This window comes from Diceros bicornis, unplaced genomic scaffold (genome assembly GCF_020826845.1).
Source record: "Diceros bicornis minor isolate mBicDic1 unplaced genomic scaffold, mDicBic1.mat.cur scaffold_451_ctg1, whole genome shotgun sequence".
NCBI lineage: Eukaryota > Metazoa > Chordata > Mammalia > Perissodactyla > Rhinocerotidae > Diceros > Diceros bicornis.
Genome location: NW_026691319.1, coordinates 459 through 24639, shown reverse-complemented (window position 1 = coordinate 24639; position 24181 = coordinate 459). Strand labels below are relative to the sequence as shown.

Sequence of the window (24181 nt, the reverse complement as noted above, 5' to 3'; positions counted from 1 at the left end):
GGTGCTGTGTGCTCCCTTCCGTGTCCTGGTTTTCTGTTCCTGAGGGGTGGTGGGCTGGGATCCATACAACTGCCAGGGTTGACACAAAAGGACTGAAAATGAGTCTGGGATTGAGGTTCCCAACTGATGTCAGCTACTGAGTCAGCAGCAATGAGTTCAGGTGACCTGACCCCTTTGAGTGGGCATGTGAGTGCAGGGCCAGCAGCGTTGATAAAGAAGGACAGAGAGGACGCTTAGGAAATGACTCTGAGAGACAGACAAATAGTAAGAAGCAGAACAGGGGCCCTTACCTCTGATGAGTCTCTTCGTCTCCCAAAGGGATATTCTTCTTGCTCTCTGAAGAAGTGATGCCAGCTTGTGTTTACCGAGGGCTAACTCTACCAGGCATGATTCTAAGTGCATCACACAGACGACCACATTTAATCTTCTCAACAAGCCTGAAAGGAAGACACTATTACTATCACCATTTTACAGGTGAGGAATTTGAGACACAGCAAGGTTAAGTAATCTGCCCAAGGTCATACAGCTTCTAAGAGGAAGTAGTAGTATACCACGCAGAGGGGCACTTGAGCCAAAATTCTCAACCTCTGTGTTCTACACTTCTCTAGGACACAATGGCAAATGTTTGTTGGAGCCGGGAGGGTGTTCTCTGTGGTGGACACCACCCAGGTGCCCCAGGAATGAATGAAGCCAACATTTCTACACAGACACAGGCCATGGATAATTGCAGACAATAAGAAGTGGAATGTTCTACACCTGGTGCCCTGTCACCTTGTAAGCATAAACACATAGCCATCAAATTAAATGGTATTTATTATGCAAGACCCTTGGTTTCAGTCTGCTTGTGAGTTGTAAGAGCAGGCCTAGAGCATCCCTTTGTTTCCAATCCTTGTAGTTAGGAGTACTTGTTGAACCCTGATGAGAAGTGCATCTAAGTGGCAAACAATTATGAAATCCACCAAATGATTTTTGAGGAGAATCTCAGCATTCAAAGATTGCTCATGCATGACATCAGCACCTACAGGGATGCAAGGATGTTGCCCACGCACCAGGAGTCCAAGGCTGTGGAGTAGTCCCTCCCAGGCAGAACCAAGACACCATCCAGGGAGACACCACGCACGGAGAAAAGAGTACAAGGACTTGAGTGTGTGGAATTTATCACTTCTGAGGATTCCGCTTTGTCAACAAATGAATAATCCTGGAGACCTCGTGGAAGCACAAATTCAAGGACTTCAGTGGAAATAGGCATGCAAGAGCTGTGAGACAGAGGGAGCCCATCTCACTGAATTAGTGAGGCTCTCGCTGGAGCCATTCAACTACTCTATTGTTCTATCGTTTGGCTGTTATTTAGCTTTCATAGAGCTGGTGTATTTTAGAGACCCACACATTAGTTGTTGGTTTACACGATATGAAATAAAATGAGGGAATCTATGATTTCATTTTATTTATTGGAATTTGCACCTGATTCTTATTGTTTTAAATTAGCTATTACGAATACATTTGAGCAAAATGTTCTTAGTAACCTCATGCCCTCCTGTATTAGTCAGGGTTCTCAAGAGAAACAGAACCAGTTAAGATAGATAGATAACTATATCTATATCTAGATCTAGATCTATATCCATATCTATATCTATATCTATATCTATATCTATATCTATATCTACATCTACATCTATATCTATATCTATATCTATATCTGGAGAGAGAAAGAGAGAGATTGATTAATTTTAAGGAATTGGCTTATGCAATTGTGGGGGTTTGGAAGTCCAAAGTCCACAGGGCAGTCCTGCAGGCTGGACATTTCAGCAGGAGTTGATTTTGCAGTCTTGAGTCTGAAAGCGGTCTGGAGGCAGAATTCCTTCCTCTTTTGGGAACCTCAGTCTTTTCTCTTAAGGCCTTCAACTGATTGGATGAGGCCCACCCACATTATGGAGGGAACTCTGCTTTACTCAAAGTCCACTGATTTAAATGTTAATCACATTTTAAAAATACCTTCACAGCAACATCTAAACTGGTGTTTGACCAAACAATTGGGCACCATGGCCTAGCCAAGTTGACACATAAAATTAACCATCGTACCTCTCCTCTTGACCATCATCACCTCCCACCAAGGATGACATCTTACCTTCCAGTTCCTGCCTTTCCACTTCCAAGTAATTTATGACCTCCCCTCTTTCCCCACCATGCTAATCCATCTTTCCACTTTATCTCTATATCTGCACTGTCCCATACATAGCCACTAGATACACATGTCCTCTAAAATTTAAATTTTAATTAAAATTAAATGAAATAAAAAATTCAATTCCTCAGTAGCACTAGCCACATTCACATGCTCAATAGCCACATGTGGCTTGCAGCTACCGTATTGGACAGCGCAGAATAGAATATTTCCATCATTGCTGAAAGTCTATTGGCCAGAGCTGCTCTAGATGGTTCTTCATTGTAACTTTGCCTTCACTATCTAGGCTTCTCTTCTCAGACATTGACTCCTTTTTTAAAAATTTATTTTTTTATTAAGGTAACAATGGTTTATAACATTATATAAATTTCAGGTGTAGATCATTCTATTTCGACTTCTTTATAGACTACATTGTGTTCACCACCAAAAGTCTAGTTTCCATTCATCACCATACAACTGTGCCCTTTTACTCCTTTCACTCTCCCCCCACCACCCTTCCCATCTGGTAACTACCAGTCTATTCTCTGTGTCTATGTGTTTGTTTGTTTTTGTTGTTTTTTTAAATCTTCCACATGTGAGTGAAATCATATGGTATTTGTCTTTCTCCATCTGACTTATTTCATTTAGCATAATATCCTCAAGGTCCATCCATGTTGCAAATGGCAAGATTTCATCTTTTTTTTGACTGAGTAGTATTCCATTGTCAGACATCAACTCTTAATCTCAGAGTTCCAGGTTTTCAGTCTCCTTCACCATCTGGATAGTCACATAAATCCATTGAGAACGTTGTAGAAAGTTGTTTTGGTGCATTTGCGTAATTGTTGCATGGAATGTTTGTGTATTAGTCAGGATAAGTGTGCCAGCTGCTGAAACAAACAACCTCAAAACATCAGTGGCTCAATATAGTGAAGGTTTAGTTCTGGCCCAAGACACAGTTCTGTGCTCGATGCTTTGCAATCATCCACTCTTCTTCCAGGGCCTCAGAGTTCTCCATTGGATCCTCTGCATCTAGCTGGCCAACTAAGGAAAAATAAGGAAGAGAGTGCAGGATGTTTGGAGGCCAGGCCTGGAAGTGGCTATATCACTTCTGCTCATACTTCATTGCCAGACTGGGTCATATAGACCCATCTAACCACTAGAAAGGATGAGAAACATAGTCTTACTGAGTGCTAAGGAGGAAAATTAACAGAATGGTGAACACATAGTGTTATATCACAGCATGTAAAAAATGCATTCTATGTCAATGAATACTATTCCTCAAATAATGAACCATGTATATGTGTAAACCCTTCTGGGTCACACAACTTCTGGGTCACACAACTCATACAAGGAAAATAAAAAATATCAGTAGCTGTCAAATGATGAGTTTCAAGGCCATATAGAATGGAGGATAAGAAAGGATAGACTTTGGATTTGGAAAAGATCTGTTTGAATTCTAGCTCTACCACTAGCTGGTCAAGAACATACTGGCAGCATGATCTTAGGCCAGGTGCCCTCAAAGGACTGTTATTGGGTTTAAATAAGGCAATAAATGCTTATACTGGTGTAAATGCTCAATGGGTGGAGGGGTTCCATATACATATTCATGTGGCATCACAGCCTTTCTCCCTACTTTCTACTTTTGAGTCATCTCTACTTAAAAGTGAATTTTCTAATAGCATAGGATGCAATGTCAAATATTTCTGAATAGTGATTGCAAAATGAAATACTTTCCATGTTCATGTCTGTTACAGGTTGAATTGTGTACCCCCTAAATTCGTATGTTGAAGTCCTAATTCCCAGCACTCCAGAATGTGACCTTATTTGGAAATAGGGTCATTGTGATATAATTAATTAAGATAAGGTCATACTGGAGGAAGGTGGGCCCCTAATCCAATATAACTGGTTTCCTTATAAAAGGGGAAATTTGGAGACACACATGCACACAGGGAGAATGCCATGTGAAAATGACATCAGAGATCGGGGTGATGCACCTCAAGCCAAGGAATGCCAAAGATTGCTGGCAAACTACCAGAAGCTAGGCGAGAGGTACGGAGCAGAGTCTTCCTCAGAAGGAACCAACCCTGTCCACACCTTGATCTCAGACTTCTGGCCTCCAGAACTGTGACACAATAAATTTTTGTTGTTTAAGGCACCCAGTTTGTGGTACTTTGTTATGGCAGCCCTAGCAAACTACATAATATAATATCCAAGCAGTTATTGACTCAAATATACAGGATTTAATTTTAAAATTGTGTGGTGTTTACATTTTAAAATGTAAAATTCTAATTTCAACATATTTCCAAAACCAATCTTCCATTCATTGATCCAACTGTTTCTGAGCTACAAAAATGGCAATTTCATATGGTTCACCCAAAGAGCCATATGTCTACTGAGATGAAACACTGGCTTTCTTTCCTCTTTGCCTAATGGGGCCATTAGGGACCCATCTTTGGAACTAGACTCATTAACATTACACAGATTATCAGCTGTGACCCGGGCCAAGTCCCTTACCTGCCCTGAACCTTTTTCTCCTCTAAAAAAACAAGGGGGTGAAGCTAGATTCCCTCTAACTCGCAGCTAAGACATTCTGTAGCTTATAGGAAGACTTGTCCATCTAGGCAGACTTCATGGCCTGTGGTCCAGGAAGTACAATCAGAGCTGTTTACAGAAATCAGCTCTCCTAATATAAACGGATTTAAGAACAATATTAAAAGGGAGTGCTCCAGCAAATTAAATATTCAAAGTGAAAAACTCTGCATTTAATAAAAGTCTGTCACCATTTAGAATGCATAATTTTAGCATAAATACTCTAGAAATATTCAGTTTGCTATGTGTTATTGTTAATAAAGAGGGTCCTGCATTTAGATTTGTCATATGTCATTAATAAATCAACCATAGAATGCAAATTTTAATTTTGAATTATCTATTTACTGTTTAATTATATTTAATTTTAGACTCTCCTAAAATGGCCTAATAAAAATTTGGGATGCTAAACGATGCCTCACCTGGTTACTCTATGTATTTACTGAAAATAATTAATTACATTCATTGTTTGGGGGATTTTTTTCCCTTAGAAAACTCATCTGGGTGAGGGGAGACCTAAATAAAACATGCTAAAAAGATGCATTTTTTTTTTTGCCAGGGTTGTAGTACAGTAGTTGTTTGCACTAAAATCAGTAAAGTAAACCTTTGTACACTATGTGGAAATTAATAAACATAAACTTGACTAAAATGGAGTCAGGAGGCCAAAAAGGGGAGCTCTGACACCCTATGAAGATAGCAGAGCCCAATAGGAAGAAGAAAGACTTCCTCTTCTTGCCAGCAACAGCTCGGCCAATGATAGACTACCACAGCTCAGCCAATGAAAAGCCACTGCACTTTCAACTCCCAGTCTCCTCCTCTTTGGAGGACTCTTTGTTTACATTAGCCCTCCCAACTTCCTCTTCCCCTCTATAAGAGTTTCTCCTCCCTTTTCTGCAGGAGGACTTGCAGGTGGCTTGACAAGTTTGTAGACCTTAGATTGCAATTCTTTGCTGATCCCAAATAAACCTATTTGTGCTGGAGAAATAACTGGCTGTTTAAGGTCCACAACTACCATGGAATCAATTTGGTATAATGATTTGATATAACAACTAAATAAAAGTAACATCAGGATTACCCTTAGACCTAGGCAAGAGGGCCCCTACCCTGGCTTTTATCTATTACAAAGCCTGTTCTGGCCCTTTTCTGGCCATGCCATTCTGTGCAAGGCAAGGAGGCCCAGGGCCAGGGGACATGCCTGCCTAGAGCGCACTCTCTCTCTCTCTCTTTCACACACACACACACACACACACACACACACACACACACACACACACACCATTCTGCAACACATTCCAGGTACCCATCACCCTGACAATCCCTGCTCAAAGGGCCCTAACCTCCTTTCTGAGGCCCTTAAAGACCTCTTTCCTGGACTCTTCCTGCAAGGGTGACTATCACTTCCTGCAAGGTGCTCACCCTTAGGCCTGAGGATTGGCCAAGAGGAGGCTGAGGTGGGGATGAGGACAGAGCTAGGACTTGTAGACTGGGGTGGCGGCGTTGGGGAGACACACACATCCCTGCCAGCGTGTGAGGCCCCTCACAGTGCAAGACTGGGCCCAGGGTGGGAAATAAAGTGGGCTGGGGAAGGAGTCAGAGAACTAAATTTCCCTCTGGCTTTCCAGGTTCTTATGAAGGCACATTGGCCAAGGTAGGAGGAGAGAACATATTTTATCTACAATTTGTCATCTTGATTTATAATTGTTTAATATTTTGACAGATGGTATGAGGGCGTCCATTCACACTCTTGCCCTGGCCCTGGCAAATGTGAAGGGAAGGCTAAGTAACATTATAATTTTATATTATTGACTTTTGAGTAGTCCATCTCTCTTGCTAATGATTGATTTACTAGTTTAAGTCACACCTTGCAAGTAAGTGAAATTAATGACTGAGAAAAGAAACCAAAAGAAATGAAGAATAAGAGACTAAAGAAACTATAATTTCTTTTTTTCTGCCCTGCAGGTTTTGGAGTATGGTTGTCTTTCTTCAGGAAGCTTTTCCCCCAAGTTGGTGATGATGTTGATAAAAACTGATGCTTCCTATGTGCTGGGCCCTCTTCTAAACACTTACAAACGTTAACAGATCTAATCTTTATAGCAATGGCATAGCTAGGCCCTGCAGTAATCATCTTCCCGGTTTTACAAATAAGGAACCCTGGGCTTCAGGAGGGTGACCTGCACTTGGTCACACAGTTGGGCAGTGGAAGAGGGGATTTGAGTCTAGGCAGCCTGGCTCAAGTCCCTGCTGCAGGATTCTATATCTGCACAAACAAATGTCTGCTTTGCAAGCAACTTGTTAGCAACTTTCCTCTCCTCACCAACTAGTAATGTGACCTACAGCATTAACCACATCCTTATGGTCAGCACGGATTTACAGGTAAGGGATTGTTCTGCTGTCAGGGCTGAACACAGTTGCTTAGAATTTTGTCTTTTTTGTGGTGTTTTCTTTTGCTTTTAAGTGCTGGTAGGAAACCAAGCTTAGCACAGTGCCTGGCACTCAGCATATCCTGGGAAGAAGAGAGGGAGAGGTGGCGGGAGGGAAAGAGAATGCGTCTTGCAAAATTAATGTAGTTTCATGCCAGGACAAAAACTGATCACGTGACTTGCTCCCAGCCATGCTCCATCCTTTACCCATGGTGGGGATCAGGAGTGGGCTTCTGACTGACCCTCAGAGAACGGCTCCGCCTGGAGGAGGACCAGGGTCTGTCCCGTGAGAGTTCTGAACGGTTAGGGAGAAGGAAGACGCCAGTCTCGGACAGAGAGCCCTGGGCACCCAACCCCCAAGGACCCCTGCCCATCCCGCAGCGTGCAGCCTGGGCCGGCTCCCCGCAAGGCGGCTGTCAACCTCTCCCACGAGGCCCCGCCCCTCCACGACCGTCGGCCCCGCCCATTCACGGCGCCCCGTCCCGCCCCGCCCCTCCACGGGGCCCGCCCCTCCACGGCCGTCGGCCCCGCCCATTCACGGCGCCCCGTCCCGCCCCCTGCACAGCGTCGGGGCGCCGTGTTCACCCGCGGTGCATGGTGGGGCCGCCGTCCCCGACAACCCGCCCCTCCCCTCCGCGCGCTGGCCCGAGGCGGCGCGGGCGAGCGTGGCGGCGGCGGCATGCGCCAGGCCTCCGCACGGTCCGCGCCCCTGGCGAGCCCCGGCTACTAGGAGAGGCTGGGCCGCCTCCAGCGCGGGCTGCGGGACAGGAACGGCCTACCCGAGGCGGGGGCGGGAATCGGCCGGCGCCCAGGGTCGGCTGGTGCCCTGCCGTCTGTCCTTCCCACTCGCCCCGCCCGTGGTTCCCCTGGGCCTGGGTCCGCCCGCGACGGCCCCCAAGCTCCCACTGGGGCCTGGAGGACAGAGTTTACCGGAGAGACCCCCTTGTTGGAGATCTCCCGCTGGAGGACGCGGCCGCGTCGCTGAATTTGCCCGGAAGGGGGAGTAGGAGTTCTCCTGCCTGTCACTCTCAGTCAAGCCTCGTGAATTTCTCTCGTTCCCTTCTACACGCGCCCTCCGCAGTCTCTTCAAATTGTCATCCCACCCTGACAGCTGCACTGCATCAGTGGTGACAGGTCCAGGAACGCAGGCAGGTGAGTGTGTGTGTGTTTGTCAAACATATGCCCTATTTAAATGCGGGAGACTTTTTGAGGGCCATAGTTCCAGCGAAGGGATGAAATTTCCAGACAGAGAAGTCCAGCTTCTGGAGTATGTATGATACCTTGATTAAGACATGAAAGATGAGAACCGCTGAAGACAGCTAGATCTAAGAGCACATAAAGAAAGAAAATTAAAAAGCACTTTGCTATAAATAACCACATAAAAGATAAGTTGTTGGAACTATTATTTAGCTGCTATATTAATTGGTGTTGGAAATCTCATGAGTTGACAAGAAAGGAAATAGATGTTTGGATCTCTTGATAAACAAAAGGTTTAATGAGTGTTAAAGTTACAAAATCATTTTAGTGAAGAGAGCTGTGTGTGTGTAACAATGCTAAAATGACAACAATAGTTACGTGTAAGGTAAAGGCAGAAGCAAGTGGTTTTGAAAAGGAAGGAATTATATTGGTTTTATGCTAGATTTAATTTTTGTCAAATATTTTTAGAGCATCTACAACAGGCCTCCTTAATTGTCCTCACCATATTTTACTCTTTAATCTTTTTCTACATCCTATTTTCTTTCTGACATACCGCCACTCACCCACCCCAGGAACCTCCTCAACTCCAGCTTTTGAAAAATCACTTCCTTCAGTGGCTTCCCTGCACTAAGTATTGATCAGCCTGTTCCCTAACTCATGCAACGTCGGCATTCTTAAAGGACTCTAGATAGTGGCTTGAGTGACTTGCTCCCTGCCTAGATGGAGAATTCCAGGAGCTCAGAAACCATATCTAGCTGAAGCTTTAGCTGATAATAGAGTACCTTAGGTGGAGGAGGGGCTTGATATATGTTTGTTAAAGGAATGGAAGAAATCCCAAGTCAACCAGCTAATGTCCAGGAGGTATAAATGTCTTGTATAGAACATTAGCCACACATTGCCACCAAATAATGACCATGTTCCAGTCAACCAGGAAGAGTGGACAGTGTGATATTTCAAAGATGATATTGTGTCTGCGTATACTTGATAATTAAAAGACAAGACATTGCTCTGTGCATCAGTACACTTAAACTGCTTTTTCTTAAAGAAAAAAAACCCAGTTTCTTTAATGTTGTTTGTTAGGTTGTGTTTAAAATGAAACCATTGGGGCCAGCCCCATGGCTTAGCGGTTAAGTGCGTGCCCTCCGCTACTGGCGGCCGGGGTTCGGATTCCGGGCGTGCACCGACACACCACTTCTCTGGCCATGCTGAGGCCACGTCCCACATACAGCAACTAGAAGGATGTGCGGCTATGACATACAACTATCTACTGGGGCTTTGGGGAGAAAAAAAAAAGGAGGAGGATTGGCAATAGATGTTAGCTCAGAGCCAGTCTTCCTCAGCAAAAAGAAGAGTATTAGCATGGATGTTAGCTCAGGGCTGATCTTCCTCACACACACACACACACAAAAAAACCCATTATATATAAGATTAAATACATTAAAAGAAATCACCAGGGGGAAGAACAATAAGAATAATAAAATAATTTTTTGTGTGTGTGTGTGAAGATCAGCCCTGAGCTAACATCTGCCAATCCTCCTCTTTTTGCTGAGGAAGACTGGCCCTGGGCTAACATCCGTGCCCATCTTCCTCCACTTAGATGGGATGCCGCCACAGCATGGCTTGACAAGCAATGCGTCAGTGCGCGTCCGGGATCCGAACCCACGAACCCCGGGCCGGCGCAGCGGAGCGTGCGCATTTAACAGCTTGCGCCACCAGGCCGGCCCCTAAAATAAATTTTAACATTTCAATTCTGCTCCAAGGTTCCTTAACCATTTTGAAAAACTAAAGTTTGGTTTATAGATTCAAACCAATTTAAGCTATTGTCCCATCCCCAAAGTGAAATCTTATACTGAAGTCCAGCTCCAAGTTAAAAAGCAAACAAACAAATAATAAAACAAATTCACCTCTGGGTGTGGGTGTAATTTTTTTCTTTACATTTTACTAATTTATTTTTATTGAGGTCACGTTGGTTCGTAACATTATATAAATTTCAGGTGTATATCATTATATTTCGACTTCTGTATAGAGTCCATCGTGTTCGCCACCCAAAGTCTAGTTTCCATCCGTCACTGTACACATGTCCTGCTTTACCCCTTTCACCCTCCCCACACTCCTCTTCCGCTCTGGTAACCACCAATCTGTTCTCTGTACTGTGTGTGTGTTCGTTTTTTGAGTTGTTTTTTTTTTTAACTGCTTTTTGACTCTGTTCTCTTAGAATAATAGCTTAGTTACCCCAGGCCTTTAGTTATTTGTATCTCTTAGCCCAAGTTCTAAATTTTAAAATGTCACTGGTTCAAATGGCATTCTTTTTGAACTAAGTTCATTGTGAGTTATCATTTTTGCTTCCTGTGCTAGGAACACCTGGCTGTTTATAGTCCTTATGGTATAATAACTGTGTAATGATTATTACTTAATGTTTAACACTTAATGCTTTAACTATTAAGCAAGGTGAGGCTGTTGAAATTGTATAAGGAATTTGAGTCAAATTTTATAGCCTATTCATGGTTCTGCCTTTGGAGGTTGGTTTTATTTTTAAGTCAGTACAGATATGTTGCTGTGTATACTCATTTTTCATTTTAAAAGTCCATGACTAACTCTAATGCATAGTTAATAAGTACAGAGGCTAATAATTTTGGATACACAGAAAAGTGCGGTAGAAACATGGAAACCTGGGTTCCAGTCTGTGAACTGTTGTGTGACCTTGAGCAGGTCGTTCAGCCTCTCTGAACCTTGGTTCTTCACAGAAATGAGAGGCCTTGACTAATATGTAAAGTATGGCCACAGATTTTTTTTTTCTCTAGTAAATAAAGAGCCTCAAAGTAAAAAAGTTGAAAGCTGTAGTTTTGTGAAGCAACAGATAATGAATATCATTGTCTGTACCCTATTGGAGTGTTTGAATGTACCTGTTTTTCGTAACCAATCCCGCTGACCACAAGGACCATTGTCTCCTAAAGCTCCAGAAATTTACAGGCTACGACCTTGGGTAGTCACAGCTGCTTTATCAGTCCACAGATTTCTTGGGAGTGAGAGAGAAAAACAACCTGCCCTTTCTCAGCCCTCTTAGAGGTGGGTCATTGCAATGTTAGCTGGTCTAATAACTGGGCTTTTCCCTTGTACTTGGTGTGTTTCTAGCCCAGATTGTCTTAGCTGTAGTCACACATAGATGTAATTTTATATTCTGAATTTTTTCCTTTTTGTATCAGTGTTTTCTTTGCATTGTGGGAATGTCGTTGAATCTACAAGAGCCTGATGGAATGACTCTGTACAGTGCATATAGTGCCACAAGTGTAGTAGAAACATGTAAGTGGAGTTGACACTTACAATTATATAAAAACATCTGTTTAAAAGGCCCATTAACCAGCCCCAGTGTTTTCAATACCAATATTGATTCAGGGTGAGATATCGTAAAGGTCCAGAAATTGACGCTGAGGTATTAGTTGAGTAAAGCTGAAGATGATATTGATACAAAAACTGAATAACAGGTGGCTTAAAAGGAGGAAACTAGACCACATACTACACTTTAAGGACCACCCAGCTGTGTAAAACTTCGAAAGGTCCAAGTGAGGGGTGCAGGTGCCTGAAACCGTTGACAGCGGGTACATATCCCGGGGCTGGATGTTCCAAAGATTCTGAAACAGAGATTTAATCTGTAGGAATTGCAAAATGATCCTCCCAATAATCCTTTCTCTGGCTTTTTATTGGGGTAGATATCTTGTTTTAAGTTTTAAATTTAAAACATATGAAAGACAGCACTCAGAGGCACTGCTGCATGGATGTTGAGGTTAGAAAATGGGCCTGTGATGAAGAGTGAATTAGAGTAGCATCATTTTGCCTGGAATAGAAGGCCAAGAGGTGTTTGTGGTTTTTCAGTGTAGGAAGTGTCATGCTAGAGAAGAAGTTTGACCAGTCTGTCCCTACTGGAGATAGAGCAAGAACAAAGAAGTTTTATGTTCTTTATTAAAAAGAACTTGCTGCTCGTGAGGTGGTGGATTCCCAAAGAGACTGTGGTCCTTCTTCACTAGAAGTCAGAGGTAAATTGTTACAATTATTTTGAAATGAGTTCAAGCTTACAGAAAAGTTGCAAGTAGAGGACAAAGACCTCTAATATTTCCCTCACCCAGATTCCTCAACTCTTAACATTTTGTTATATTTTCTCTTTCTCTTTCTATCTAAAATTATTAATCTTTTCTGAACCATTTGAGAACTGGTGCCCCATCACTCCTAAGCACTCCAGTGCATAGTTCCAAAAAGCAAGGGTGCTCTCTCTGTGATCACCATATAACCCTCCCAGTCACGAAATCAATGCTGATATACCAATCCACAGACCCCAGTCAAATTTCACCAACTGTCCTAGCACTGTCTTTTTTATCGTCTGGTCCAGGAGTCCATCTGTGAACCCATTTGCCATGTCTCTTCAGTCTCTCCCCATCTGTGCCTATTCCTCAGTCTTTCCCTGCCTTTCCTGTTCCTGACAGTTTCATAGAGAACAGCTTTCATTCTGGAGAGTGAGCCTCAAGCTGGGTCCATCTGATGTTTCTTCATGACCAGATTCCAGTCATGCTTTCTTGGCAGAAATTCCACAGAAGTAAAGCATGACATCAGAGGCACAAGGTCATAGATGCCTTTAAGGGTCTGTCTCATAATTTAGTGACGAATTGCTCACTCTGTCCGGACATTCATTTTTCATGAACTAAATATCCTATTGATCACTGAACCTTAGAAGGGAGGAAAGTGACAAATAAAAATTTCTAACGTGGAAGCAATTATACCATATTTCTTTCACTTCTCTTCTGAGTTCAGTCTTCTTAATGAGAAAATAAAGATCTGTGTGAAGCTATTAGATTAAAAATTTGTTTCTGTAATTTTTTTTCTTTTAATTATTTTTCCTTTTTTTTTAAAGTAGGCATACCCCAACTGAGGAAGAGATTATTCCCCAAGCAAAGATTCAGTGTTTGGATTTTGGACCCCATTTTCCCATTAAAAGAATTTTGGTTAAATGATGGTTTCCATTCTAGATTATGCTAAGCAAAGAAATTTACTTAACCTATAATTTAGCTAACAGAGTAACTTTTGGGCTTTTTTTTTTTCTCTGAAGGAAAACAGAAACTAATAATTAAGAGCTCACAAATGGAATGTGGGCTCAGCCCCTGTCCCTCAGGGGGCCAAGCTAGGCTCACCTTCTGTTGGACTCCTTGTCATTGATTCAGTCTTTTCTTTAGCATTTTTCTCTCAGACATTATGTGATTTCTCTTTTGGCCTTTAGTTCTTGTTAACTTAGATTCGCAGTTTGGCTTCAGTTAGATGGGGTTGAAGCTGGTACTTTGGTGGTGGTTGAGCGGGGCCCTCTGTGGTTAAACTTCCCAAGGACTCTTTTTGGGACTGAGATGGCTTCTCATTTAGCAGTTTTACCCCTAGCCCCTTGGGTTTGGCTGCTACCACCCCTGCTGCCCAGTTTCCCCTACCTCTTGCCCAGGCTGGGTGTGCAGGGTAAGCTCTGTCCTCTAGCTGACTGCCAGCACTCACCTGATCATCACAGGATAGCAGTCAGTGACAAATCACGGCGATGTTACAAAGTTGTAAAAAGAAATCCCCCCAAATTTGAAGTAATAGTGTTAGGGGGCCTAGTCTTCATTAAATGTGAGTGAGGGCAGGTCTACTTTTCAGAGACCTCTTCCTAACTCAGCTACTTGGCTCTGCCCAGGCGTGTCTAGTTGGGAACAGAGCAAGCCACCAGTCTTCAATCTAGGGTGGATTTGTGGAGGCATTGTGTCCAGACCTGGTGGGATCCCCATCACTCAACTGTCACCGTCTCAGAGAAGTCTGGCCATATCATATTTTACATATTTATCTTGTTTATTGTCTCTCCTTCCCCCTAGAATGTCAGCTGCCTGAGGGCAGGGGCCTTGGTTGGTGTACACCGGATTAGTCTCCAGACCTAGAACTGTGCCTGGCTCATCATGGCACTCAAGAAATACTTGCTGAGTGATTGAACCTGCTTCCCAGCCTTTTCTTACTGCATTTCCCCATTTACTTTGAGAATCTTGTTTTTGCTTCATTTCAGTGTCCTTTTTGCTTTTTAGACTTCCGTGATGACTGCTAAGTATTTTTGTCTTGAGTTTCAAACGCAGCTGGCATTTTCTGCTTCTGAGAGAGGCCAGAGAAGCATTCTTAGAAAAGTGTGATTTCAAAGGAGATCATGTTCTAAATCCAACTGCCTATTACTTATCAGTGTAATTATTCATAAAACATTTTCTTTCTGTATTATAGTGAAAAGAAGAGATTGGACCTGGAAAAGAAACTTTATGAACATAATCAATCTGATATATGCAGGTAAGAAAGGACAGCGGTAACAGTTTTTAAACCAATTTGCATATGTTAGTCAATAAAAATTTAACCCTAATATATGTTAGAAATACCATAGTTACAGTACTTTTACCATTCTCTTATTTCTGCTGTGTAGTAGTTTCACCTAAACATTGCAATTTAATATAATCACTGTCAAATGTAAGAATAAACTTGGTTAAAATTAGTATAAGATAAAAATTATCTTCTTTTCATCATTCAGTATTTGTGTTATCTCAGGAATCTATTTTGCTTAAATGTCTTAAGAATAAGATGGATTATAGGCCGGCCCAGTGGCATAGTGGTTGAGTTTCCGTGCTCCGCTGCGGCAGCCCGGGGTTTGCTGGTTCAGATCCTGGGTGCAGACCTACCTACGCATGGCTCGTTAAGCCGTGCTGAGGCAGCATCCCACACAGAAGAACTAGAAGGACCTACAACTAGGATATACAGCTATGTACTGGGGCTTTGGGGATGAAATTATTTAATTAATTAAATAAATAAATTTAAAGAAGAAATTTTGAAAAAAAAAAGAAAGATGCCTTGTGGTCTTTCTTTCTTTTTGGCCACAATTTAAACACCTTGAGCCTGTGTATTGATTAAGGCGTAATTGCTGTAGCTGGCCCTTCAACAAACTGTTGTAGGCAGGGTTACATGGTGTCTCACTTATTCCTGGATATATGATAATGACAGTTAAAATTACTATGAGCAGTGGATAATATACATGTTATCCTTTTTATGTTACTTAATCTAATATTAAGAGCAAAATGTTAATATTTTTAATTCTATTTTATAGAAACTGAACTTCATCCTTAAGCCAGATGTATGGTGTTACCTCCAATATTGTTCATATGAAAAATTTCTGGCTATTATAGCATTTAATCTGTGATTTATTTACATCATAATATGAGTGAGAAATGAAAACATCTCATCCAGAAGAGAGAGAAGCCAAGAATATTTTAAAACCAAATCATCTATCTATTCCATTTATTTCCTCATCTTCAAGCTTATTCTTTGGTTTTAAGATTTAGTGTCCCTCCAAAGGTACCAGTCAGGTAGCCATATGTCTCTAGTAGGTCTAGAGGAGACGAGAAGAGCCAGTGAGATGGTGGAAGAAGTAGCAGTGTTGTAGATGCCGTGGCCTCAGAAGTGGGCCCCAGGCTGAAGGAGTCCAGGGCAGCTGCCATTTTTCTAGCCTCTGGCTAACGGAGCAGAAGACAGGGTATAGACTTTTCCTGCACCCTATTCTTGGGTGGCTTCCTGGTGTAATGGTGGTGGGAGAGGTGAGGTGAGAGAAGAATGGGAACCTTTACCAAGCCATCATTTTGCTGAGTTTGTTCCCCTCGCTCAGCCTCTTGTTGCTTCCTGGAAGAGAGAAGGTATGATTTGCCAAAAATATGCTGTCTTTGACTGCCCGAAGGATAAAATCTAAACTGTCTAACATGGCTGTTTCAATCTGGTTCCCCACAGAAGGCAGAGTGTGAGAGGAGGGTTTGCGTGTAGGTGGTAATTTGTAGGAAGTAGTCACATAAAACTGAAGAGGAGGGCTGGGCAGAATGAAGTAGGAGCTGATCACTGCTGTGGGAACCTAGGGTTCCATCCCTCCAGGTTTTCAGAGGAGCCATGTAGTCTGCCCCTCTTCTCCCCACAAGTGTCCACTGAAGGCAAGGAAGAAGGGGCTGTTTACCTACTGGTTCCTGACCCCTGTTGGTCAGGGCTGTCCCAGGAGGTGTTGACTCCTCACATCCAGGCTTTCCGTGCTGCAGCCCTGGTAGCACCTGATGCACCTGACGCAGGTGCTGCCAGGTTCACTGCATACAGCAGGTTGCTGCAGCTGTGGCTGGTAGAAGAAAAGGTGGGCCAGGAGGATGTGAGGAGGACATGAGAGGTGTCTGGTACAGGGGCTTCCCAGACCCTCCATTATCTGCCCTGGTTTAATTCTCATCATCACCACCCTTGCCAGCCTCCCCCTAAAATTCTTCATGGACCAAAATTCCAGTTTCTGAAGCATGACCAGATCTTTTGTAGCACAGTGTAAGCAGGTAGGCTCTGTCTTCAGGCGCCTCAGTTCAGTCCAAGTCCCACCACCTCTTCGCCCTATGACCTTGGGATGATTACTTCAACTTTCTGTGCGTCCATTTCTTCATCTGTCAAATGGGGATAAGGATATTTATGAGAACTTAATGAGTTAATACATATAGAACCTTAAAGCAGTGTCTGATCCAGAGAGTCAATAATTTATTATTCATCATTATTTTTGTCAATATCATCATTATTCTTATTTATTACTTTTGAGCCTTCTAACATGCTAGTTCCCCTGCCTGAATGTTCTCCCCTCGTCTTTTTACTCTTGCTTTCCCCAATTTTGGGTTAACTCTTACCCATCCTTCAGGTCTTAGCTGAAAAGTAATTTCCACTGTGAAATCCTCCTTGAGTCCTTCTGCTAGGTTAGGGTGTCCAGTCTGTCAGGGTCCCTGACAGGTATTGTACTTACCTGATTGTTTTCCCTGTTGATCCTAGCTGAGTGGCTTTCATATTCATCTTCAGAGCCCTGAATATATGAATGATTGCACGGATGCGTGGATGAGTTGCTTATGTGGTCAGCTTTGAAGGTTATTGTGGAGGCAAGAATGAAACTAGAATTTGGATGGAGAAGGCATGGTTACTATTGTACCTGTTCCAGGTGGACACTGGCCACCCCTGGCAGCTTTACCAAGTGCCTGCATGTGAAAGATAGTACATTTGGGTCTTCCTCCATTACTGTTGCTTGTGTCGAAAATGGCAGATATGGGCAGCAGTAAAACCAGTCTCAGGTTTTTTGTTCAGAAGGAAAAATGGGAACAGCCAACCAAGATTAAAGCACAGTATTAGCATGGTAAGGAAGTTTTTAAAAATTATTGGCCCAGGGGTAGCCTGTTGGTTAATTTTGGACGTCTCCAGTATCTTTGCAAATCTGTGTTTTGAGGGTGAACGTTTTTGTGGTATTTAACTTATTTTTGCTTGCTAAAAGAATGTTGAATAATTTATTGAGCCAAGAATAGAAATGCTACATACCGGGTACTCTTTTATGATTTAAATACTTGTAAAGGAGAAAGAGCTAGAATTAGCAGTGTTGGTTCTTTGAGAAGAATGGGCTGCACAACTTGAGCTATGCAGCATTACACTTTTGATGACAGTCTCTAAAGGTTTTTTCACAATTTGAGTAAAGTTACAGTCCATATATTATTATAAAATATTTGGGAGATAATGTCAGCATCATGATGGAGCAAGCTCTCCCCTTAGACTCTCCCCACTAAGATACAACAAAAAGGACATTCATATACCAAAAGAGGACACTCACACAACACAAAAGACATCTGAGAGACCCACCCAGCTATACATCTGAACGTGGAGGTGCTGGACACCCCCCCAGAGGAAGTGGAAGGAGGTAGGGAGAGCTCCTCTTGCTCCCCAATGGCAGTGACCTCGGGACCGCATGGCTTGCAGAGAGAGGGGGAGAGGCGACCCTCTGTGGGAAAACTGTGACTCTCCAAGTTCGCTCACAGCCCATGGGAAACCCCCACACAGAGGTGACTGAACTGTTGAGGGGTATCTTCATCAAGCTAGCACCCCAGGAGAGCAGATAGCAAAGGAAGAGCGAGAAGCCCCTGGGATTGGGCAGGCAAAAGAAAGCATCCCTCCCCCTGTCCCGTGCTCCAGCACAGCCAGTCGGCCAAAGTATCCATGGATCACTGTGGGCTCAGAATATACAGCTCTTGACCCCCACCCAATGGTGGCAGGTGGAAGCTGCAACCAGATACTATCATGCGGAGACACAAATCCACACCGTCAAACAGTGTGAAAAAATATATTAAATATCCAGACCAGAAGGAAAGTGACAAGCACCCAGAAGTCAATCCTGAAGGCACAGAAACCTATAATCTAAATGACAGAGCATTCAAAATAGCTATCATGGGGGCTGGCCCAGTGGAGTAGCGGTTAAGTTCACACGTTCTGTTTTGGCGGCCCAGGGTTCGCCAGTAGGTATCCTGGGCGCGGACCTACTCACCGCTCCTCAGGACGTGATGAGGCTGCATGCCACATAGAAGAACTAGAAGGACCGACAACTAGGATATATGACTGTGTACTGGGGCTTTGGCGATAAAAAAGAAAAAGAGGAAGATGGCAACGGATGTTAGCTCAGGGCCAATCTTCCTCAAAAGAAAAACAAAACACAAAATAGCTATCATAAAAAGGCTCTATGAGTTACAAGAAAATACAGATAGACAGTTCAATGAAATGAGGAACTTCTTCACAAAAGAGATTGAAACTATAAAGAAAGCCGGTCAGAAATGTTGGAGATGAAAAACACAATGGAGGAGATAAAGAAAAGTCTGGAATCTTTAAAGAACAGAGCTGAGAGTATGGAGGATAGAATTAGAAATCTAGAGGATAGGAATGCAGAAATGCTCCAGATGGAGGAGAAGACAGAACTAAGCCTAAAAAAAAAGAGAGGAAATTCTGCAAGAAATATCTGACTCATTTAGGAAATGCAACATAAGGATTATAGCTATTCGAGAAGGAAAAGAGAGGGGAAAAAGGAGCAGAGAGCTTGTTCAAAGAAATAATAACTGAGAACAGTCCAAACCTGGGGAAGTTTGAAGTTTTTCCAAACCTCTCCAAGGCATGTAATAGTAAAGCTGGCAAAAGTCAATGACAAAGAAAAAATATTAAGGGCAGCAAGGCAGAAGAGAGTAAGGTACAAAGGAACTCCTATCAGGCTCTCAGCGGATTTCACAGCAGAAACTCTACAGGCTAGGAGAGAGTGGAATGATATATTCAAAATTCTGAAAGACAAAAACTTTCAGCCAAGAATATCCAGCAAAAATATCCTTCAGATATGATGGAGAAATAAAAACTTTCCCAGATAAACAAAAGCTAAGAGAGTTCATTGCCACAAGACCCCCACTACAAGAAATGCTCAAGAAGGCCCTCATACCTGGAAAAAAAAAAGGGGGGGGATACAAATCCGTGAGCAAGGAGAAAAATAGGTAAACAAAATCAGAAAAATTGAAGCTCTCTATCAGAACAGGTTAGCAAATACTTAATTATAACAGCAAAGATAAAGGGAAGGAAAACACCAAAAATAAATATAATCTTGTCATTTTAACCACAAACCATAACACAAGATGGAATAAGTTGGGACAATAATAACTTAGAAGGGGAAGAGGAAACGGATGGAATTGACTTAGTCTAAGGAAATAAGAGACTATCAGAAAACGGACTATCTCATCTATGTGATTTTTTATACAAACCTCATGGTAACTACTAAGCAAATAATCAGAACACAGACATGTATGATAAATAAAGAGAAAACTAAGAAAACCATCATAGAGAACTACCAAACTGAATTGGTAGTCCAAAACACACAGGACAAGAAACAAAGGAAGTGCAGAAGAACCAGAAAATAGGTGATAAACTAGTAGCATTAAGCCCTGATATATCAATAATAACTCTAAATGTAAATAGATTGAATTCTCCAATCAAAAGACACAGAGTGGCGGGATGGATTAAAAAACAAGACCCCACAATATGCTGCCTCCAGGAAACACATCTCAGCTCTAAAGACAAACACAGGCTCCGAGTGAAGGGATGGAAGGTGATACTCGAAGCTAATGGCAAATAAAAGAAAGCAGCTGTTGCCATACTTCAGACAAAGTAGACTTCAAGATAAAACAGGTAATGAGAGACAAAGAGGGGCAATATATAATGATAAAAGAGTCACTCCACCAAGAAGGCATGTCACTTATAAATATATATTCACCCAACAGAGGAACACCAAAGTACATACAGCAACTATTAACAAACCTCAAAGGGATATTAACAACAACACAATAATAGTAGGGGACTTTAACACCCCACTTACATCGATGGATAGGTCATCCAGACAGAAAGTCAATAGGAAATAGTGGACTTAAATGAAAAACTAGACCAGATGGACTTAATAGATATATAGAGAGCACTCCATCCAAACACAGCAGAATACACAGTCTTCTCAAGTGCTCATGGAACATTCTCGAGAATAGACCATATGTTGGGAAACAAGGCAAGCCTCCATAAATTTCAGAAGATTGAAATCATAATAAGCCAAATTTTATTCTTTTTGTTGCGATTGTAAATGAGATTGTATTCCTGAGTTCTTTCTGTCAGTTCGTTATTAGAGTATAGAAATGCAACTGATTTTTGTAAGCTGATTTTGTACCTTGCAACTTTGCTGTCGTTGTTGATTATTTCTAATAGTTTTCTGATGGATTCTTTAGTAGGGTTTTCTATATATAAAATCATGTCATCTGCAAACAGCGAGAGTTTCACTTCTTCATTGCCTATTTGGATTCCTTTTATTCCTTTTTCTTGCCTAATTGCTCTGGCCAGAACCTCCAGTACTGTGTTGAATAAGAGTGGTGAGAGTGGGCACCCTTGTCTTGTCCCTGTTCTCAGAAGGGTGGCTTTCAGTTTTTCCCCATTGAGTATGATGTTGGCTGTGGGTTTGTCATATATGGCCTTTATTATGTTGAGATACTTTCCTTCTATACCCATTTTGCTGAGACTTTTTATCATAAAGGGATGTTGGATATTGTCAAAAGCCTTCTCTGCATCTATTGAGATGATCATATGGTTTTTATTCCTCGTTTTGTTAATGTGGTGTATCACGTTGATTGATTTGCGGATGTTGAATCATCCCTGTGTCCCTGGTATAAATCTCACTCGATCATGGTGTGTGTTTTTTTTTTTTTTTAAAGATTTTATTTATTTATTTTTCCCCCAACGCCCCAGTAGATAGTTGTCTGTCATAGCTGCACATCCTTCTAGTTGCTGTATGTGGGACGTGGCCTCAGCATGGCCGGAGAAGCGGCGCGTCGGTGCGATCCCGGGATCGGAACCCGGGCCGCCAGCAGCGGAGCGCATGCACTTAACCGCTAAGCCACGGGGCCGGCCCTGTGTGATCTTTTTAATGTATTGCTGGATTCGGTTTGCCAATGTTTTGTTGAGGATTTTTGCATCTATGTTCCTCAATGATATTGGCCTGTAATTTTCCTTCTTTGTATTGTCCTTGCCTGGCTTTGGTATCAGAGTGATGTTGGCCTCATAGAATGAGTTAGGAAGTGTTCCATCTTCCTCTATTTTGGAATAGTTTGAGAAGGATAGGTTTTAAATCTTATTTGAATGTTTGGTAAAATTCTCCAGAGAAGCCATCTGGTCCTGGACTTTTATTTTTTGGGAGGTTTTTGATTACTGTTTCAATCTCTTTACATGTGATTTGTCTGTTCAGATTCTCTATTTCTTCTTGATTCAGTTTTGGAAGGTTGTATGAGTCTAAGAATTTATCCATTTCTTCTAGATGTCCAATTTGTTGGCATATGGTTTTTCATAGTGTTCTCTTATAATCCTTTGTATTTCTGTGGTGTCCATTGTAATTTCTCCTCTTTCATTTCTAATTTTATTTATTTGAGCCTTGTCTCCTTTTTCCTTAGTAAGTCTGGCTAAAGGTTTGTCAATTTTGTTTATCTTCTCAAAGAACCAGCTCTTTGTTTCATTGATCTTTTCTACTGTTTTTTAATGGTGACAAAGGGGCCATACTAATGTAAGGTGCTAATCACAGGGAAAATTTGGTGTGAAGTATATGGGAACTCTGTATTATCATCACAATTTTCTGTAAATCTAAAACTATTCTAACATTAAAATTTTATTTAACAATTTTTTAAAAATAAAGGCAGGGCTCCCTGATATCAATAAGCCTCGTGAAAATGCATTCATTAATAATCAGAGGAAGCACCCCCCACATGCTTGTACATGCACGCACACACGCACACACACACACACACACACACACAAACTCGGGCACAGGGAGGGAGCCCCGGATCTGACTCTGACATCTCAATGAACAGATTCCAAAAAGCAATTACACTGCCAAGTATTATGCTAAAACAATTATTGAAATTGCTATTCAAAAACAGTTAATGGATTAATTAAGACAGATTGACCTAAAAGCTGATTTAAAATTAACCTGACGCGTGCATGCTATCTAGATAATGACTCTCTCCTATGAGCTAGCCTCTCATTAAAATCAAATTCCACTGGGAGAAATTACACACTTGCACCATGATTGGGAAGAACAGGCCGCGTTCACTCAACCACTGATGGAACTGGAGGGTCATCAGACGAGGTAAATGGAAATGAGTGTCCTGTCCTTCTAGGTGTGCTGCGATCTGTCTCAGTAACAAGCCACCTCCCTCCCATTTTTCCCTTTGAAAATGATGGAAACTCATTAAAATTGCGTCAGCTCAGGACCCCAAACCACTAGGTGCCTGAGTGGGCACATCTGAAGCTTCCAAAGGGAAAGATCGGAAGGGAGGGGTCGTGGGCTGGGGTCCCGTGGACGCACTGCGGGCAGGGAAGGGAGCTGAGCAGCTCTGAAAATGAGGCCCCTCAAGCACTTGAGGAAACTCGATGGCTTCTACCCCTCGTTTCTCTAAAGGTGAGAAAACCCATGCTTGTTGGAGACCAAACTCCAGGCGGGTGGCAGAGGCAGGAGCTCTTTTCAGCGTAATGCTTTTCCCCACCCAGCACCTTCTCCTTTCCACTGCCGTATCCAGATGGAAAGAACTCATGGTGAGGTTTTTGGGTCTACAGGCCTGGATCACACCTTGCTCCTGAGTTTAGCCCAGGGGTGTCCCAGTCTGAGTGAGCAGTTTTCACTTGTCCCCATATCCCTAGCCGGCTGCCTGCCACTGGCTAACCTAGGATCCTGTGGTGTGTGCGCCCATGTTGGGGGACGCACCTGAGAAGGCCCGCCCTGCTGGAGGAGGGTCATGGGCACCCCTCCCTCCAAGGGCCCTGGCTCCTGGCAAGAATGTCTCAGCTGATGTCTGGAACACAGGGGTGTAGGCTCCTTGTTCCTTGTAAACCCCTGGAGTTACTTTGATAACATTTTTTTAAATGGATCCCCTGCTCAGCATTTTTATGAGATAAAGAATTTCCCCCATTAAAATTATTCAAGTTTAGTAATAATATATTATTGGGACAAGCAGGAAAACACAGGATGCTCCAAAACGATCCATTACTTGGAGGATTTTAAAATTCTAATGAGAGAAACCACTCTCTCTCATTGTTCATCCTCTTGGCCATCAGCAGGATTAGTCTGGGAGAAGGACAAGGCAGGAATTGGGTACATTCCTTATTTATCCCTCTGATTTCTCCAGAGTTTTTCTTTTCTTCAAAGAGAAATCTCTGGGCTCTGCAGGGCTTGTCAGTGGTGATGTCAGGCAACTCTGAGACTGTGCAGAGCAGGAGGATGAGAACAGGGGAGGGAGAAGAGGAAGAGCTGGGACCATCACTTCCCATCACAGGCTGAGGCTGAGTTAATCTCCACCTAGGTCAGGATCCCAGGAATCGGATGTCATCGGCCTTGTCACACCGTGGGGGTTGGGAACAGAGAACAGCC

At 42.6% G+C, this 24181-nt stretch overlaps 1 long non-coding RNA gene across 1 annotated transcript; it reads left to right on the top strand.

The window, feature by feature from the left end:
* The first annotated feature begins 8002 nt into the window (after nt 1-8002).
* LOC131402988 (uncharacterized) lies at nt 8003-22827 on the top strand. The gene is made up of 3 exons (XR_009219120.1): nt 8003-8316; nt 14629-14691; nt 22792-22827. It is a non-coding gene; the product is annotated as an uncharacterized LOC131402988 (long non-coding RNA).
* Nucleotides 22828-24181: the final 1354 nt, after the last annotated feature.